The sequence below is a fragment of the Chiloscyllium punctatum genome, chromosome 41, assembly GCF_047496795.1.
Source record: "Chiloscyllium punctatum isolate Juve2018m chromosome 41, sChiPun1.3, whole genome shotgun sequence".
Lineage (NCBI taxonomy): Eukaryota > Metazoa > Chordata > Chondrichthyes > Orectolobiformes > Hemiscylliidae > Chiloscyllium > Chiloscyllium punctatum.
Window position 1 is genome coordinate 58,483,325 of NC_092779.1, and position 20,344 is coordinate 58,503,668.

At 46.8% G+C, this 20,344-nt stretch overlaps 1 long non-coding RNA gene across 1 annotated transcript; it reads right to left on the reverse strand.

Annotated features, from left to right (window-relative positions):
• Nucleotides 1-853: 853 nt before the first annotated feature.
• LOC140465085 (uncharacterized) lies at nt 854-10,061 on the reverse strand. The gene is made up of 3 exons (XR_011955091.1): nt 9,942-10,061; nt 6,609-6,691; nt 854-928 (listed from the first exon to the last, which is right to left on the reverse strand). It is a non-coding gene; the product is annotated as an uncharacterized lncRNA (long non-coding RNA).
• Between the last annotated feature and the right edge of the window lie 10,283 nt (nt 10,062-20,344).

The following is a 20,344-nucleotide window of genomic DNA, read 5'->3' on the forward strand; positions in this document are numbered from 1 at the left end:
AGTTATCACTATTTATTTCTCCAAACTCTCCAGAATAGAATAGCATAGTATTTCTCCCACCTCCTGTTGTTCCATAGATGGCCTTGTTGATCGTTAAGGGGTCCTATTCTGTGTCTGGTTATTATTTTATCCTTAATGTATTTGTAGAATCTCTTTGGATTCTCCTTAAACTATTTCCTAGAGATATTTCAAGTCCCCTTTTTGCTCTCCTGATTACTCTCGAGTATATTCCTGTAAAACGTGATCCTGTACTCCCAATTCCTCCGCCTCTGCCATATCTGCTCCCAGGAGAAGCAATTCCACTCCAGGACATCCCAGAAAGGTTTCCTCTTTCAAGGACCGCATTTACCTCCCATTTGATCAACAATGCACTCCAACGCATATCCTCCACTTCCTGTACCTCCGCCTTCCCCCCACCCCTCCAACCACAATAAGAATATAATCCCCCACTCCTCACCTGCCACCCACTAATCTCCATTAACCTCTGCAATGTCTGCTACCTACAGTCAGACCCCACCACCAGGGATATATCTCCCTCCCCAGCCCTTTCTATCTTCCGCAGAGACCATGGGATCTTTGGTGCTGATGTGCTGCCCCACGGATACCTCAGTCACTCACCCTGCCAAATGGCCTAGTGAGATTATCACGAGATGGATAACCCAGACACCCAGATAACGTTCTGGGGCCCAGGGTTTGGATCCCGTCACAGCAGACAGGGGAATGTGAATTCAATAAAAATTTGGAATTAAGAATCTATTAAAGACCATGAATCCATTGTTGATTATTGCAAAAAATAACCTCATCAGATTCACCAATATCCTTCAGGGAAGGAATCTGCCATCCTTACCTGGTCTGGCCTACATGTGACTCCAGACCCACAGCAATGACTCTTTACTGCCCTTTGGGCCCAGCCAGTGACACCCTCATCCTGTGAATGAATAACAAAGAAGGTCAAGTCTTGTACCCAACCATACTGTTCTTACAGATAAGTGATCTCTTCGTAAATTTGCTTCTCAACTCCCTGCTGACTATTGGGGAAGTGGGGGGGGGGGGGGGGTCAACATTACCATCCCAATAAGGAGATCATCCCTTTCTTATTTCTCAGTTCCACCTGTATAACCTGCCTGGATGTACTCCCAGGAATACTCTCTTGAAGCCCAGCTGTGATGTTATCCCTTATCAAAAATACCTCTCCCCCTGCTCTGTTGCCCCCTTTCTATCTTTGTTATAGCATCTATACAGTGAAACATTAAGCTGCTGGTCCTATCCATCATTAAGTCATGCTTCTGTAATTGCTATAATACCCCAGTGCGATGTTCAAAACCATCCCCCTGAGCTCCTCTGCCTGACCTATCGGGCCTCCTGCATTGAAATAAATGCAGTGTAGCTGCTCATTCTGTGCCTTGCCCTTGTCTGCCTTGACTGTTTGACATCTGAACTGTACCAGCGTCGGACTGAGCTCTTCCCTCACTCTCTCTCTCTCTGGGTTTACCCACATACCTTCACTGGTTTAATGCCTCCTGAATAGCACTAGCAACTGTTCCCTTCCAGTGCCAGTGCAATCCAACCTTCTGATGGAGGTCAATTCTACCCCACAAGAGATTCCAATGATCCAACAATGTGAACTCTTCTATTCCTATGTCATTGATACTAATAAACAACAGCCTCCCCTCAAAATGGTTATTCTCCCCTTTAAGAATATTCTGCTCCCTCTCTGAAACATCCTTATACAAAAATTACACATTCGAATAATAAACCATACACTCATCAGGTCAGCATAAAAGGATTACAGGACACATTGAAGGTTTGGGGAGACCTTTTGAGAGAATGCGATGATTCAAAGGAGAATATTTAAGCAGCAAATGGGATTGATCTGGAACACAATACTCACACACACAATGTGAATATCCAGATCCTGATATACTGAGTAATTCAATCAGAGTTTAGCAGAATATTTACTGAGATTACCATCTGAATGTCCACCTGTAATATCCCTTAATACAAGTTTATAAAATCTGTCACTATCAGTTCAAGTTAGAAACTCACACCATCCCCTCCTTGTGGCCCAGGATTACTGTACATATTACCCTTGAGGACATCAGCAGTCAACTCAGGGGGAAATCTGTGGGTTTCTAGGAGATTCCAACTTGAGATCTCATGTGACTGAACACAGCAGTTCTTTGACACATTGGAGAAAATGATCCAAGGGTCAGTGAGATATGGGGAACAAGAATGACTTTCTTTTCTTTCCTTCCGTGCTGCCGCTCTGCCTCATCAATAAGACATGGGTGTGAAAGGCTAATGCCTAACGATGGGCACGTTGTCTCCATCCTGACCAATGGGTAGGAAGATCCTCTCAATCACTCCAAAGCGTATCCCTAAAAAGATAGCAACTCTTTCTGCTTCCCACTGCCCAGGGCCCCCAGTAAATGTTTGTAAGAATGGGATGGGGGGGGGGGGGGGGGAGGAGAGGAATATCTCCTAGAAAAGGCATAACTGTAAAGGTCTAAGAGAATTATGAAGAGAGAGAGATGCACAGGAGAAGGGGGTAACAAGTTGCCAGATGGGGTGTAACTCGGGAAAATGGGAAGTTGCTCATTTTGGAGGAGATAATAAAAGAACAAAGTACTATTTAAATGGTGGAAACTGTAGAAAGCTGCACCACAAAGGGACCAGGGGTAATTGTTCAGGAAACACAGAAAGCTACCACACAGTTACAATAGGGAATCAGGAAGGGGAATCGAATGTTTTGTTTCAAAGGTTTTCAGTATTAGAGTTTGGCGTCTCTACCTGAGAGTAACGTGTGGCTGTGCTGGTGAGACCACCATATCTGCAGGAATGAGAGCAGATTTGGTCCCGTTAGAGAAGGAAATGTGTCACTTTATTGGAGGCATTTCAGGGAAGATTCAATGAGATGATCCCTGGTTTGGAGGGATTATCATTTAAATAAAGGCTGAAAAGGTTGGGACTCTACTCACTGGATTTTGGAGAAAGAGAGGTGATCTCATTGAGACAGATGGGATTCTTAAGGGGTTTGACAAGATAAATACTGAGAGGATGTGTCCGAGGGTAAATACTGAGAGGGGAGTCTGAAACAAGATATTGAGTTACAGAATCAAGAGTTCTGTCTTGGATTCAAGTTATGGAGAGAGATAGGTGCGCACAACAAGGAAGATTTTACAATTGGTGGAAGGGAAATTACGATGCTGTAAGACAGGATTTGAGAAGCATACGTTGGGAGCATAGGCTGTCAGGGAAGGATGTGGTGGAAATGTGGAACTTTTTCAAGGAGCAGATACGACGTGTCCTTGATATGTATGTACCTATCAGGCAGGAAAGAAATGGTCGTGTGAGGGAGCCTTGGTTGACGAGGGAGGTTGAATGTCTAGTAAAGAGGAAGAAGGAGGCTTACATAAGGTTGAGGAAACAAAGTTCAGACAGAGCAGTGGAGGGATACAGGTTAGCCAGAAGGGACCTGAAGAAAGGGATTAGGAGAGCTAAGAGAGGGCATGAAAAATCCTTGGTGGATAGGATCAAGGATAACCCCAAGGCATTCTATGCGTATGTGAGAAACCTGAGAATGACGAGAACGAGGGTAGGTCCGATCAAGGACAGTAGTGGGAGACTGTGTATTGAGTCGGAAGAGATAGGAGAGGTCTTGAACAAGTACTTCTCTTCAGTATTTACGAACGAGAGGGACTGTATTGTTGAAGAGGAGAGTGTGAAACAGACTGATAAGCTAGAAGAGATACCTGTTAGGAAGGAAGATGTGTTGGACATTTTGAACAACTTGAGGATAGACAAGTCCCCCGGCCCTGACGGGATATATCCTAGGATTATGTGGGAAGCAAGAGAGGAAATTGCAGTACCGTTGGCAATGATCTTCTCGTCTTCACTGGCAACGGGGGTGGTACCAGGGGACTGGAGAGTAGCGAATGTTGTGCCCCTGTTCAAAAAAGGGAAGAGGGATAACCCCGGGAATTACAGGCCAGTTAGTCTTACTTCTGTGGTAGGCAAAGTAATGGAAAGGGTACTGAGGGATAGGATTTACGAGTATCTGGAAAGACACTGCTTGATTAGGGACAGCCAGCACGGATTTGTGAAGGGTAGGTCTTGCGTTACAAGTCTTATTGAATTCTTCGAGGAGGTGACCAAGCATGTGGATGAGGGTAGAGCAGTGGATGTAGTGTACATGGATTTTAGTAAGGCATTTAGATTAGATTAGATTAGATTACTTACAGTGTGGAAACAGGCCCTTCGGCCCAACAAGTCCACACCGCCCCGCCGAAGCGCAACCCACCCATACCCCTACATCTACCCCATACCTAACACTACAGGCAATTTAGCATGGCCAATTCACCTGACCTGCACATCTTTGGACTGTGGGAGGAAACCGGAGCACTCGGAAGAAACCCATGCAGACACGGGGAGAATGTGCAAACTCCACACAGTCAGTCGCCTGAGGCAGGAATTGAACCCAGCACCAGGTCTCTGGTGCTGTGAGGCAGCAGTGCTAACCACTGTGCCACCGTGCCGCCCCATGATAAGGTTCCCCATGGTAGGCTTATGCGGAAAGTCAGGAGGCATGGGATAGAGGGAAATTTGGCCAATTGGATAGAAAACTGGCTAACCGGTCGAAGGCAGAGAGTGGTGGTAGATGGTAAATATTCAGCCTGGAGCCCAGTTACAAGTGGAGTTCCGCAGGGTTCAGTTCTGGGTCCTCTGCTGTTTGTAATTTTTATTAATGACTTAGATGAGGGAGTCGAAGGGTGGGTCAGTAAATTTGCAGATGATACAAAGATAGGTGGAGTTGTGGACAGTGAGGAGGGCTGCAGAGGGACTTAGATATGATGCAGAGCTGGGCTGAGGAGTGGCAGATGGAGTTCAACCCTGCCAAGTGTGAGGTTGTCCATTTCGGAAGAACAAATAAGAATGCGGAATACAGGGTTAATGGTAGGGTTCTTAGTCAGGTGGAGGAACAGAGGGATCTTGGGGTCTATGTACATAGATCTTTGAATGTTGCCACTCAGGTGGATAGAGTTTGTAAGAAGGCCTATGGAGTATTATCGTTCATTAGCAGAGGGATTGAATTCAAGAGTCGTGAAGTGATGTTGCAGCTGTACAGGACTTTGGTTAGGCCACAGTTGGAGTACTGTGTGCAGTTTTGGTCGCCTCACTTTAGGAAAGATGTGGAAGCTTTGGAGAGGGTGCAGAGAAGATTTACCAGGATGTTGCCTGGAATGGAGAGTAGGTCGTACGAGGATAGGTTGAGAGTTCTCGGCCTTTTCTCGTTGGAACGGCGAAGGATGAGGGGTGACTTGATAGAGGTTTATAAGATGATCAGAGGAATAGATAGAGTAGACAGTCAGAAACTTTTTCCCCGGATACAACAGAGTGTTACAAGGGGACATAAATTTAAGGTGAAGGGTGGAAGGTATAGGGGAGATGTCAGGGGTTGGCTCTTTACCCAGAGAGTGGTGGGGGCATGGAATGCGCTGCCCGTGGGAGTGGTAGAGTCAGAATCATTGGCGACCTTTAAGCAGCATTTGGATAGGTACATGGATGGGTGCTTAATCTAGGATAGAAGTTCGGCACAACATCGTGGGCCGAAGGGCCTGTTCTGTGCTGTATTGTTCTATGTTCTATGTTCTACAAGGGAACACAGACGCGGGTAAGGGGTTTCAGTAGCAATGGAGCTGGGGTGAGGTGGAGAAAAGCAACTTTTAAAAGATTGGATTTCCTGGTGCTGTGATTGTGTGGATGTCTGATCAGAAGGTCACCTTGGGGTCAGATAGAACAGCAATATTGTTGAGAGTGTCGTTCTGCCTCAGAGTTCCCAGTGGGAGGGAGGGGCTCAGCAGTAAGGCAATGGGTTTAACCTTGACAATGTTTCATTGGAGGAAATTGCAGCTAATTGAGTAGTGGGAATGTGATAAGCAGTTTGATAACTGAGTAACAGTGGAGTAATGGAGAGGGATGATGGGGAGGGAGAGCTGGGCATCGTCAGTGTACATGTCAAACCTAACACAGTGTTTTTGGATGATATCACCTCCTGGCACTATGTACGTGAGATACAGGAGAGACCAAGGATGGATCATTGAGGGACACCAAATGCAAGGAATTCAGAAAGGAAAAGGAGAGTGGAGATGGAGCAGGGTTTTCCAACAACGGTGAGGTCAAATATTAGTTTTTCACAGAATGGGAGAGAAGGACATAACCAGAAAAGACCAACAGACAGAACAAGGAACAATATCTATAAATTGGCGAGGGGGAGTGATGAGGCGGCAGCGGAGGAAAGAGAGTTGGAAAGTGAGTTTAGCGAGATTAGGGTAAAGGGTCAAGGTGAGCTCTGATAAGGCTTGACAAGACACTGGAGAAAGATGTAGGTTTAGGACAAAAACCAGGAACACCACGTGAGGCAGTTTGACTCAGTGGGCTAGTGGGAGGGAGAGAAACAGCAGATCGGATTATCTCAGTCTTAGTGACAGGGAAACCCCATGTGCTCCTCACTCGTTGTTGGAGAGGAGGATGGAGGAGACAGGACGATGGACAGTGTTTTAGAAAGAAACAAAACCAGGGTTAGTGATATTTAAAATGAGTGAACAAACCTGATGTATTTAGCTTTTATCCAGAATATTAAAACAAACGGCTGAAGTCCTGATTCGAATCCCATCTTGGCAGATGGTGGAATCTGAATTCAAGAAAAAGAATAACGTATTAGAAATCTGAACTCCATGAAACCATTGTCAATGGCGAAAAAATTCCTGCCAACCTGATAGCGGCCCAGCCAGCTACTCACTGTATTAATCACTGCAAAGTCTCAACACAGGAATGAAAGTGGATGGACCAGTTGGCAACTAACAAGGCACCAGAAATTACAACCACAGAATCAGCCCTCTCGATAGTGCAACGTCCTCCTCACTAACATATGGTTTTTGGTGCCAAAACGTGGAGAGCTGTCTCACAGACTAGTCAAGGAACAGCCTGACATAGTCATACTCACGGAATCATCCCTTACAAAGATAACCAGACACCACCATCACCATCCCTAGATATCGAGAGTGTGGTGCTGGAAAAGCACAGCAGGTCAGGCTGATGAAGGGCTTAGGCTTGAAACGTCGATTCTCCTGCTCCTCGGATGCTGCCTGACCGTTGTGCTTTTCCAGCACCAGACTCTTGACTCTGATCTCCAGCATCTGCAATCTTCACTTTCTCCTGAAATCTCTGATATGTCCTGTCCCACCGGCACGACAGACCAGGCAGAGGTGGTGGCACAGTGGTGTACAGACAGGGAGGATTTGCCCTGGGAGTACACAGCATTGGCTCCGGAGACCAGTAGGTTTCATGGCTCCTGCTGATTACCACATACCATCCTCCCTTGGCTGATGGATCAGTTCTCCTTCATGTTGAACAACATTTGGAGGAAGCACTGAGGCAATAAAATGATGTCAAATGTACTCTGGGTACAGGATTTCAATGTCCATGATCGAGACTTGCTCTGCAACAGAATTACTGACTGAGCTGGCCAGGTCCTAAAGGGTATAGCTGCTCAACTGAGTCTGCAGCGGGTGGTGAGGGAACCAACAAGAGGGAAAAACATACTTGATCTCATTGTTATGAATTGACCAGCTGCAGATACATCTGTCCATGACAGTATCAGTAAGAGCGACCATCACACATTCCTTTTGGAGACAAAGTCTTGCCTTAAAGTTGAGAAAAACCTTCATTGTGTTGAGTGACACTATCACCGTTCTAAATGGAACAGACTTTGAAGAGATGTAGGATCTCAAACTGGATATCTCGGAGGCACTGTGGGACATCAACAGCAGCAGAACTGTACTCCAGCACAATCTGTAAAGCTAAGTGATCCTACGTCCAGTGGAACAGATCGGAGCTCTGCAGTTCTGCCACACCCAGTTGTGAACGGTGATGGACAATTAAACAACTCACTGGAGGAAGCATCACAGATATCCCCACCCTTACTGATGGAGGGGCCTCACACATCCATGCACCAGATAAGATGACAGCATTTGCAGCAATCTGCAGCCAGAAGTGCAAAGTGGGATGATCCATCTCAGCCTTCTCCAGTGGTTTCCAACATCACAGATGCGAGTTTTAAGCCAGTTCGATTCAGTTTGAATAACATCAAGAAATGGTTAAATAGTGCAAAGGCTATGGGCCCTGCCAATATTCTGGCAATAATACTGATGGTTTGTGCTCCAGAACTTGCCACCCACCAAGCCAAGTACCACTCCAGCACTGGCATCTATCGACAATGTGGAACATTGCCCAGGGATATTCAACACAAAAACACAGGGCAACCCAACCCAGGCAATTTCCATCTATCAGTCCACACTCGACCAACAGTAAAGTGATGGAAGATGTCATCAACAGGGCTACCAAGCAGCAGCTGCTCAGCAACAGCCAGCTGAGTGACACTCATTTTAGGCTCCACCAGGGCCACTCAGCTCCCGATTGTGTTACCGCCCTGATTCACAACCTGACAACTAACTGAATCCCAGAGGCGAGGTGAGGGTGACAGCCCAGTCCCACTACAAGATCACTATTTCTAGCTGATTCTACCCTTGTCTCAGCTCATATACTGAAACTCTCATCCGTTGTGTGTTATCTCCAGACTTCATTATCCAAACATACTCAGGGCCAGCTTCCAACATTCAATCTCCCTGTAATCTCAAGAAAGTCTAAATCTCTGCTTGTTGATTCATCAAAAGGCTCCTAATTAGAATCAACAGCATACAGCCATAGAGATGTACAGCATGGAAACAGACCCTTCGGTCCAACCCGTCCATGCCGACCAGATACCCCAACCCAATCTAGTCTCACCTGCCAGCACCTGGCCAATATCCCTCAATTTAAAATTCTCACACTTGATTTAATTCCTGGCTGTCATAGTCCCTAACTCCCTGCACCACACACACTTTGAGACCTGGACAACCCATTTTCTTCGAGACTCCAAACCATTTGTTAATTCATTAGTTCATCTGTGTGGCTGTTTGTACACTTGCTGAAGCAGCATGGTCTGAAATTCGCAGCCAAAACCTCACAGGTCTGCTTTCCACCTTTAAGACATCCCTCAAAACCTGCTTTTTGGCAATGCTTTGGCAATGACCTAATATCTCCATCTCTGGCCTGAGGTCTAAAGTTCTCAATAGGATTTTTGTGAAATTATAAGCATGATAATAGAAATACAAACTGTTGAGAGGGGGAATGAGAGCAAGGGGGTGAGAAAAGGGGAGAGAGGGGTGAGTGAGAGAGGGGGAAGAGAGCATAAGAGGGGAAGGGAGAGAGAGGGTGAGAGAGAGATGGGTTGAGAGTGAGGAGGGGTGAGAGAGAGGGGCGAGGGGGTGAGAGAGAGGGGCGAGTGAGTGAGAGGGGGGCGAGCGAGAGCGCGAGACCGAGGGGGGCAAGAGGGGGGGGCAAGAGAGAGAGAGGTGGAAATGAGTGGGAGGGAGGGGAAGGAAATGAGACAGAGAGTCTGAGAGCAAGAGAGCTCACGAGAAGGGGACGAGAGAGAGAGAGCGAGCGAGAGAGAGAGAGAGAGATAGATATCGAGGAGGCAAAGCTGATAGGGAGAGATAGAGGGCAATCCAGTGATAGAGGGATGAGAGAGAGAGGGATGCGAGGGAGAGAGAAGTCGGGTGAGAGAGAGTTTGGGTGGAGAGTGAGTGAGGGGGTGAGAGAGAAAGAGAGGGTGAGAAAGAAAGAATGAGAGTGAGGGGGTGAGAGAGAGAGTCAGAGAGAGATGTCTCAGTGAGGACCAGGACAGCAGAGGTGAAGAGCAGGTCCCTCACAAGATGATGTGAATGAAGCCTAGAATGTTGCTTTTCCTTCCCCAGCTCTGTGTCTATGTCCTGTCTTCCAGGTCTGAATACAGAAGGTCACTAACCCCTCCCTGTGCTGTTTACTGTGAGTGATCTTACCGACTGCAGGATTTACTGAAGGCTCCAGACCTCCCTCTTCATGTCTCTCTGACTGACCAACCGTCTTTGATGTGGTTATGGATGAGACAAGAGTTAGGAATTCGGCTGAGACAGGAACATCCTGATGACCTACAGGAGACAGAGAAACAGACAGAATGGGAAATTAGACTGATGCAGTGAGGGTTACACATGGAGAATGGCCCTGAGTCCCACAGAGATCTGGAAAATCCCAGTCTCCATCCCTGGCCTGTGCTGCTGTGTCCCTCTGGAATGGAGAATGCTGTTGGGTCAGGATCTGGAGTAGCTGCAAGAGTGAGAGACACTGACAGAGGCAGCAATTAGACCCACACAGGGAGGGATACCACATGGAGAGGTACTGAGTGATATCACCAGAGTGCAGGAAGGTATCAGGATCACACAATGGTCATGATAAAAGGGTTGTGATTCATGGTGGACGGGGATCAGTACTCAGTGACAGGTGAGCTACGAGTGGGACAGGTGATGGCCTTGTGCTATTCTCACCTGACTGTTCATCCAGATGTTAATGCTGGTGTCCAGTATAACCCATCTAACTGCCTAATATTCTTTCCGAATGGAAATCTGTTATAGGCAGCGGGTCTGGCCTACATATGATCCAGACCCAGAGCGATGGGGTTGACTCTAAACTGATCTCTGTAATGATCCAGCAAGGCACTCAGCTCAAGGGCAGCTCGGGGTGGGCATGCGATGCTGGCCAGCCAGAGACAGCAACATCCCATGAGTGAATTAAACACAACACTGCTGGGAGCAGTGTCCTGGTCAATCATGTCGGTAAGCTTATGGAAAGGACTTTAAACTGACAGAGAGGATGCAGGGCCAGGGTTCAGGTGAAAGGAACTTTCCAAATCCAAACAGAAATGGCAATGTAGCTGAAGACAAGCAGAAAGGAACAGGAAGAGACAGAGTTTAGCTGAAACTGTACATCAGTGAATTGGACTGTGACAAGAAATTGTGGAAAGAGTCAATCGTAATGTTCTTTTTTGGAATGGACAAAGTCTCTGCAATAAGGTGGATGGACTGGGGCACAGAGATAAATGAGATTCAGTGGTGACAGGGTGAACAAAAGGTGGAACATGAATATTTTATTGCACACCTCCTTGAGGGGTCTCAGGGAGTGCAGGATGGGTAACCCTGACAGTAATGGGTAACAAAGGCATAACAGAGAAAGCATTTGGCCTCAGATGATGAAGCTGAATCAGTCCGAATGGAGATTCTGGGTAACACGTGTCAAAAACACAAGCAGGATAACAGTTTAGAGGCTGCCTAACAGCATTTCATTGCTCAGACCCTGTTCCACATTCCAATGTATTCCTGTGTAATACAAAGGCACTGTGATCATTTTGGGAGACTTCAGTCTTTGTATAATCTGGGACAGTCACATCGGCAAAAGTGATGTTCTCCGAACTCCTCTTTGAATGTTTGTGTCAGTGTTTCTTTGAATAACACATTGTGCAAACGGCCAGGGACGTGACTATGTCAGATCGACCGTTGGGTGTAGAAGCTGAGTGTAGGAGTAATGTCACACTGAGATATCCTCTGGGAAATTGTAGTGTAGTGGAATTCAGCGAGATGATGGATTGTTAAAGTGACCATAAAACACACCCTACAATCACAACCAAAGCCATTGACATGTGTTTGAGAGGAGAACTGACCAAGGTAAACAGGGGAAACAGTGAAGTGTATGGCTGGAAATGGACAGTACAAAACATTTACAGTCAGAGAGATGGACAGCACAGAAACAGGGCCTTCGGTCCAACTCATCCACACCACCCACATCCTAACATAATCTCGTCACATTTGCCAGCACTTGGCACAAATCCCTCTCAACCCTTCCTGTTCGTATACCCATCCAGATGCCTTTTAAATGCAGTAATTGTATCAGTCTCCACCACTTCATCTGGCAGGTCATTCCATACACGCAACACCCTCCACATCAAAACGTTGTCCCTTAGGTTCCTTTTATATCTTTCCCCTCTCATCCTGAACCTAGGCCCTCCAGTTCTGGACTATCCCACCCCAGGGAAAAGACCTTGTCTGTTAATCCTATCCATGCCTCTCATGGTTTTATAAACCTCCATATGGGTTACCCCTCGGCCTCAGACATTCCAGGGAAAACATCCCCAGCCCATTTCACCTCTCCCTTTAGCTCAAATCCTCCAATCCTGTCAGCGTTTGTGCAAATCTTTTCTGAACCCTTTCACTTTACACAACATCATTCCGATAGGGAGGAGACTAGAATTGCACGCAATATGCCAAAATTGGCTTATCCAATGTCCTGTACAGCCACAACATGACCTCCCAACTCCTCTACCCAATGCACTGATCAGTAAACACAACCATACCAAACACCTTCTTCACTATCCTATCGACCCACAATTCTCCTTTCAAGGAACAATGAACCTACACTCCAAGGTCTCTTTGTTCAGGAACACTCCCTGGGACATTAACATTAAGTGTATCAGTCCTGCGAAGAGTTGCTTTCCCAAAATTCAGCACCTCCCATTTATCTAAATGAAGCTCCATCTGCCACTCCTCAGCCCATTGGCCCATCAGTTCACCATCCCGTTGTAATGTGAAGTAACATTCGTCACTGTCCACTACCCCTCCAATTTTGGTGTCATCTGCAAACTTACTAACTATACCTGCTGTGTTCACATTCAAATCATTTATATCATTAATGGAAAGTAGTGGACGCAGCACCGATCCTTGTGGCACTCCACTGGTCACAGGTCTCCAGGCTGAAAAAAACACCCTCCACAACCACCCTCTGTCTTCTACCTTCGTGCCAGTTCTGTATCCAAATGGCTGGTTTTCCCTGTATTCCATGAGATCTATCCTTGCTCTCCAATCTCCCATGTGGAAACATTTCGAATACCTTACTGAAGTCCATGTCGCTCACATCCACCGCTCTGCCCTCATCAATCCTTTTGTTACTTCTTCAAAAAACTCAATATCTTGAGCCATGATTTCCCACGTACAAAGCAATGCTGACTATCCCCAATTAGACGTTGCCTTTCTCAACACATGTAATTCCTCTCCCTCATGTATCCGTCCTTCAACGTGCCCACGACTGATGTCAGGCGAACCAGTCTGTAGTTCCCTGACTTGTCCTTACCGCCCTTCTTAAACAGTGGCACCATGTTAGCCCAACCTGCAGTCTTCTGGTACCTCACCTGTGAATATCGATGATACAAATATCTCAGTAAGAGACCCAGCAATCACTTCTCTAGCTTCCCACAGAGATCGAGAGTATACCTGATAAGGTCCTGGGGATTTATCCACCTTTAACCATTTCAAGACATCCAACACCTCCTCCTCTGTAATATAGACATTTTGCAAGATGACACCATCTATTTCCCAATGCTATTTCCCAAACCATCATTCTATTCGATATCTTCCATGTCCTTCTTTACAGGAAATGTTTGTTCAGTTTCTCCCCCATCTCCTGCAGCTCCACGTGCAGGCTGCCATGATCTTTGAGGGGCCTTATTCTCTCCCCAGTGACCCTTTTGTCCTTTATGAATTTATAAAAACATTTTGGATTCGCCTTAAATCTCTTTGCCAAAGCAATCTCATGTCCCCTTTTTGCCCTCCTGATTTCCCTCTATCCCTACACAACACTGCACTCACCCCCTCCCTGACTGATCCCAACCCAACTCTGCAATCACCCCCTCCCTGACTGATCCCTACCCAATACTGCAATCTCCCCCCTCCCTGACTGATCCCAACCCAACTCTGCAATCACCCCTCCCTGACTGATCCCTACCCAACACTGCTCCCACCCCCTCCCTGACTGATCCCTACCCAACACTGCAATCTCCCCCTCCCAAGGAAAAAAATAATAACTAGAGAGAAAATAGGACCCTTCAAGGACCAAAGTGGACATGTGTTGCAGAATCACAGGAGTTATTTCCCCTCTGTGTTGACTGTGGAGAAGGACATGAAGGCTTGGGAACTTGGGAAAGTTAGTGATGATCTCTTGGGGTTAGACCATATCACAGGAGAGGATTTGTTGAATGCATTAGAATGTATGAAGGTGGATAAATCTCCTGGACCTGACCAAATATATCTAACCGCACCTCAAGAGGCGAGGGAAGTACTTGTGGGGTCCCTGCTGATCTTTTTGCCTCACTGTTCGCCAAAGGTGAGGTCCCGGAAGACTGGAGGACAGCATATGTTGCGCCCTTATTCAAGAATGGCTGCAAAGATAAACCTGGGAACTATAGATCAGTAAACCTAACATCCGTGGTAAGTAAGTTATTGAGAAGATGCTGAGAGATTAGATAGACATGCATTTGGAAATACATTTGATTGGGAGTAGTCAGCAAAGCCTTGTGCATGGGAGACCATGTCAGCGTTCTTTATTGAAGTGATCAGGAAGTTTGACGAGGGCAGGCCAGTACATGTAGACTCTACAGATTTCAGGAAGGCCTTTGATAAGGTTCCACATGGTACCTTGGTCTGGAAGGTTACATCGCATGGAATCCAGGGGGCGTTGGCAAACTGAGTACACAATTGGCTTGATGGTAGGAAGCAGAGGGTAACAGTCTGACTGGAGGCCTGTAACTAATGGTGTGCGTCAGCGGTCATAGAATCATAGAATCCCTCCTCTGTGGAAACAGGCCCATCGGCCCAACAAGTTTACTGGCCCTCTGATGATTATTCCACCTAAACCCATTCCCCTACTTTATTACTCTACATTTACCCCTGAGTAATGCAACTTACTTACATGTCCATGAACATTCTCGGCAATTGAGCATGGCCAATTTACTTGACCTGCAGATCTTTGGATTGTGGGAGGAAACCGGTGCACCCAGACAAAACCCACGCAGACATCGGGAGAATGTACAAACTCAGTTGGGGTGGCATGGTGGCTCAGCGGTTGGCACTGCTGCCTCACAGCGCCAGGGACCCGGGTTTGACCACAGTTTCGGGTGACTGTGTGGAGTTTGCACATTCTCCCTGTGTCTGCGCGGGTTTCCTTTGGGTGCTCTGGTTTCCTCCCCATTCCAAAAATGTGCAGGTCAGATGAATTGACCAGGCTAAATTGCCCATAATGCTAGGTGCATTCGTTAAGGGTAAATGTTGGGTTGGGAGAATGGATCTAGGTGGGTTACTCTTCAGCAGGTTGGTGTGGTTTGTTGGGCCAAATGGCCTGATTCCATACTGTAGGAAATCTAACCCTAACAGGATCTAACCCACACATACCATCCTGTGAGGTTGGAATTGAACCCAGATCCACGGTGCTATGAGGCAGCAGTGCTAACCACTGATCCATTGTGCCGCTGAGCTGGTCAGTGCTCGGCCCATTGCTGTTTGTTATCTATATCAATAATTTGGATGCGGGTGTTTAAGGGATGATTAGAAAGTTTTCAGATTACACTAAAATAAGTGAGGAAGGTTCTCAGCAATTGCAACAGGACCTTGAACAGCTGGGGAATTGGGCTGAGAAACGGCAAATGGAGTTTAATACAGACAAGGGCGAGATCTTGTATTTTGGAAAGTCACATCAAGACTGGGGTTTCATGGTGAATGGTAGGGCGTGAAGGAGTGTAGTGGGACAGAGGGACCTTGGATTCCAGGAGCACGGCTCTCTGAACTCAGGGAGACAGGGCAGTGAAGAAGGGTTTTGGCACAATGAGCCCTTCACCAGTCAGGGCATGGAATAACGACGTTGGGAAGTTCTGTTGTAGTTGTGCAGGATGTTAGTGAGGCCGCACTTGGAGTATTGTGTTCAGTTTTACCCACCTTGCTATAGGACGGATGTTATTAAACTGGGAAGAGTACAGAAGGATGTTGCCAGAACTCAACTAGACAGATATAGAGAGAGGTTGGACAAGAAAGGACATTTTCTTTCGTGTGTAGGAGACTGAGGGGTATCCTTATAGAGGTGTATAAGATCATGGGAGACATGGATAGGGTGAATGCACTCAGTCTTTATCCAAGGCTTGGGGAATCAAGGACGAAAGGGCATCAGTTTAAGGTGAAAGTTGAATGATTAAAGGGAACCTGAGGGACAATGCTTTTACCCTGAGGGTGTTACACATACGGAATGAACTACCAGTGCAAGTGGTCGAGGAGGATACATTTAATAACATTTAAAATGCACTTGGACAAATACATGGAGAGGAACGTATTGGAAGGATATGGGCCAAGTGCAGGGAAACGGGGTTAGTGTGGATGGACCAGTTTGGGCCAAAGAGCCTGTCTCCATGCTGTAGAACTCTATGACTCTATGAGTATACCCAGGTGTCCTATAATATAGAAGCGACCAAAGCAATAGGAACACGAGCAGGGACAAATGTGGAACAGTCCTGCAGAATTTGGCAGGAAGCCAGCCTGGCCTTGCAGCGAAGGATTCCTGGTACAGGAGCTATGGTGAGATGCCCATAGAGAACCGGGGAAGGAAGCTGGAAAGCTCACTCCACTGCCGATAGCCTGGGATAAGGCAGCTGGGATCCGGTCACCCCAGGGAAAACTACAGGCTGTGACAGAGCTAGGTCTCCGATACAATGAGCAGGACAGAGCGTTGTCGGAAAATCTCACCCAAATGGGACTACTCCAGTTCCAATTGGGAAGAGCCCATTCCAGTGAAAGGAGGGTCTCTGGGGATGGGTAGGCAGCCTCAGGTTACATTGACAATCTTGAAGGACAGTGTATGAGCTCCAAGCAGCTGCATGGGTCCTGTACACCTGCAACACGGAACAACACACATCAGGCCCGAGTAGGGGGTGTCAGGAGCAAATACAATCCCTAGGGAACTAGGGGTCCTCCCAGAATGGGATAATGTGTGCCTTTGGGGTTCTACCTCCCCAGGGAGATAATGACAGGCCCCACACTGACACATCCACACCCTCTCACAGATGGGGACTCCCACTGCCTGTCTCCCAGGTAACTGCACCTTTTGCCCCCAGCCCTGACCCACAGACGGACCCAGATTCCATGAATCCTGTGGTTACCAAGAGTCAAACAGCTGATGGTCTCACTCCGTACACAACAGCCGTTCCAGGCACCCAGCTGGTGGGCAGCACCAAAAAGGCCACTCTGTTTGATCCTGTCACAAACCCAGATACATTTTTGGTTGAGATTGACCGACAGTCTGTCATACACGGACTGGATGCTGACAAACAAACTAAATTAATCACCCTGTGACTTTGTCCACCAGGCCATTCAGTCCTCCCTGAGGGACAACAGTGAGGGGGGGGGTGGGGCATCCATTATGAAATGAAGGCAGCGGACCTCACTGCTCGAGAGAAGTCCCATCCCGGATTAGTGACAAACAGCGGAAATATTTGTTCCAGGAGAACACCCACACGAACATGTCTCACTGTCAGTTACAGCAGCTCACCAAGGGCTGGGTTAATGACAGCTGTAAGGACACTTTCGGTGGGGCACTGGGCTTGGTGCGAGGGATTCCAGTTATCCCAAGTGACAATGTTAGGATGGGGATCTTTGAAGTCGAAAGTATCGGAATTACATTAAAGAAGGTATTTAGATGGGTTATCATGATTCCATCCCACATGCTGTGGAGATAGAGGGGACATTGACAAGGACCACACTTACGTAAATGTGAAGGAACAGGCCAGACCATGGCATTCCCACCGCCTGTCATTAACGAATTCGGCTCCTCTCACATCAAGCTGTGGTCCTAACCGCACTCACCTTGATATATCTCAGGATACCGGTGGTTAGGATTGCAGGCTGTAACAGATGGGTACGATCATGGTGATTGTGAGAGGTAATTTCGGTTTGCAACTTTAAGATGTGCCTAGACCACAGACTGATCTATCATAAAAGATAAAACTTTTGCTTCTTTTCTAAAACATTAGACTTTTGCTTTCTTAAAACATTTTGTATACTCAAAAGTAGAATAGTTTAAAATAGTGCATGCAGTTTGTGAGCAGAGTAAAACAAGCAGGCCCTTGATTGATGAAACCATAAACACAGGCAGGGAAGGATGAGTCCTTGACTGATAAAGACTGCAGGACAGGGAAACGACTCGAGAGACATCTGCTACAGATTGATACAGAGACATCTGCTACAGCACAGACAGAGAAGAATAAGTCTTTGACTGATAAGACTGCAGGGAGAGAAAAATAACACCTCTAGGGTCTGGAGGCATGAAGGGGAGGGTCTGAAGACATTTGTTGCAGACTTTGTGATAAGGATGCAAGTTGGAGAATAATGATGTTTTTAAGAATGTGAACCTCATGGCTCGTTAAGAGCCAGGAAGGGGAGGGTCTGGAGACATTTGTTGCAGACTTTGTGATAAGGATGCAAGTTGGAGAATAATGATGTTTTTAAGAATGTGAACCTCATGGCTCGTTAGAACCAAGGAGGGGAGGGACTTGTACTGTATATAATGAGAAACTTTGTAAGCCTCAGCGCGCCTTTTACTCAGAAGGCTGCCCATCTCTGCAGACTTGCTAATAAAGCTTTGTTTTCCTGAATTTGTCTAGAGCGATTATTAAGAAGCAATTTTCGTTTCAAACAGTGAATAATGCCTGGACACACCCCCAGGGACTGGAAGGTAGATGGAACTCCCCGGGTGATCACCTTAGTTTCATTCATTTGCAGTGTTTGAGTGTTCCTGGCTGGGCCCAGTATTGATTGCCTGTCCGTAGCTGCTCGGAAGCTGGTTTTGGTGGTGAGCTGCACATTGAACTGTTGCAGGTGATAGACCCACAATGTCCTTAGGAAGGGAATTCCTGGAGTTTGAGCCAGGAGGTCTCATTCACTTGCATTTATTCTGCTCACCGGATGTTGGTTATGCATCACAATTCTGTATGGATTCTCAGAACGGAATATGTTTTGTCAAAACAGTTTGGAGAGCCACAGTCACTCAGTGGTTAGCACTGTCACCTCACATCACATCGCCAGAGACCTGGGTTTGATTCCACTCCTGAGCGACTGTCTGTGTGGAGTTTGTACATTCTCCCTCCATCTGTATGGGTTTTCTCCCACTGTTCAATGGTGGGCATTTTTGACAGATTGCCCGTAGTGCCGAGGGATATTCAGGTTAGCTGGAACAGCCATGGGAAATGTAGGGTTTCACAGATATCATCAGGGGATAGATCTGAGTTGGATTCTCTTCAGAGGGTCATTGTGGTCTCGATGGGCTGAAGGGCCTGTTTCTGCTCTGTAGGGATTCTATGATATCACTTATCAGCCATATGACAATCAGTTTGACCAATGTACAAAATGGTTTTCGCTCAAACAGCAGGCTACTCTGACAACAAACATAACCAGCTTTTAAAATTAGGTTTGTAATTCATTGTATAAGCTTCTTTCTATTCAAAAGACTGGGTGGGGGAGGGGGAATGGGTGAAATGTTCCTGCCTCCTTGCTAAAACACAGATAGACAGCTAAGAGATGCTGGGTATATTGGACAAGTTATACTCCCAAATCACAAAAGCCAGACAGCAGCCAGATGGTTATCCCATCAGCATAATGTAAAAGGCAACAGTTCCCCTGGGCAGACATATCCCTAATAACGTCTCCACCAAACAAAGGAGGGCCCAGACAGGAAGGTACCGGGTCCTGCTACACAAAGAAACTAACAGGAACAAGCCATCCAAATGATTAGCAACGCTTCAAACTATTAACTGATTCTTTGACTTGGCCAGAAGTATAGAAAGTTCTGGGAAACCATCCAGAAATGAACAAAACCAGGGATCACCTGCAGACTGATCTCTTGAATTTTCTGGAGGCTTTCTGAGGTGACCAACATGGCAAGGGACAGAGACCAGCTCACCATCCAGAGAGAGGGAGAGAGAGAGGGAGAGAGAGACAAGCTGAAGGAAAACTCAGGAGCATGGGAGAGAGGGAGTGTGAAAAACCATTGAGAGAGAGAGAGCTGGAACCAACTGGAATACTGAGTGTCACCCCTTCAGTCTGTCCATGCTTTAACGCCTGTTTGTCTCAGTCTGACTTCCCCTTCTCTCTTTGTCCTTCTCTCTCCCTGTCTGTCTCTTTCTCTCAATCTGCCTTTCTCTCACACCCTCCCTCTCACTGTCTGTCTCTGCCCCATCTTTCTCTCATCCCCCTTCTCCATCCCCACTCACTCTACCTCTCTCTCTTTTTCTCACCCTCCCTTTCTCTTTTTCTTTATTTCAGACCTGAAAGTGCTCACCCAATTTTGACCCCGCTAAAAACATTTGCCCCTCATTTTAACTCTCCTCAGAAATTTATTCCCTTCCCCAAAAACCTTCCCTCCCAAATACCTACCTTACCAACTGTGCCCCCCTCAAATATATCGCTGCCCCCAACATTGCTGTGATCCCCACTCCCTGGGGCAGAGGGAAATGAGTGGAAAAGTGTGGAGCTGGAAAAGCCCAGCAGGTCAGGCCTGACCCATCGACTCT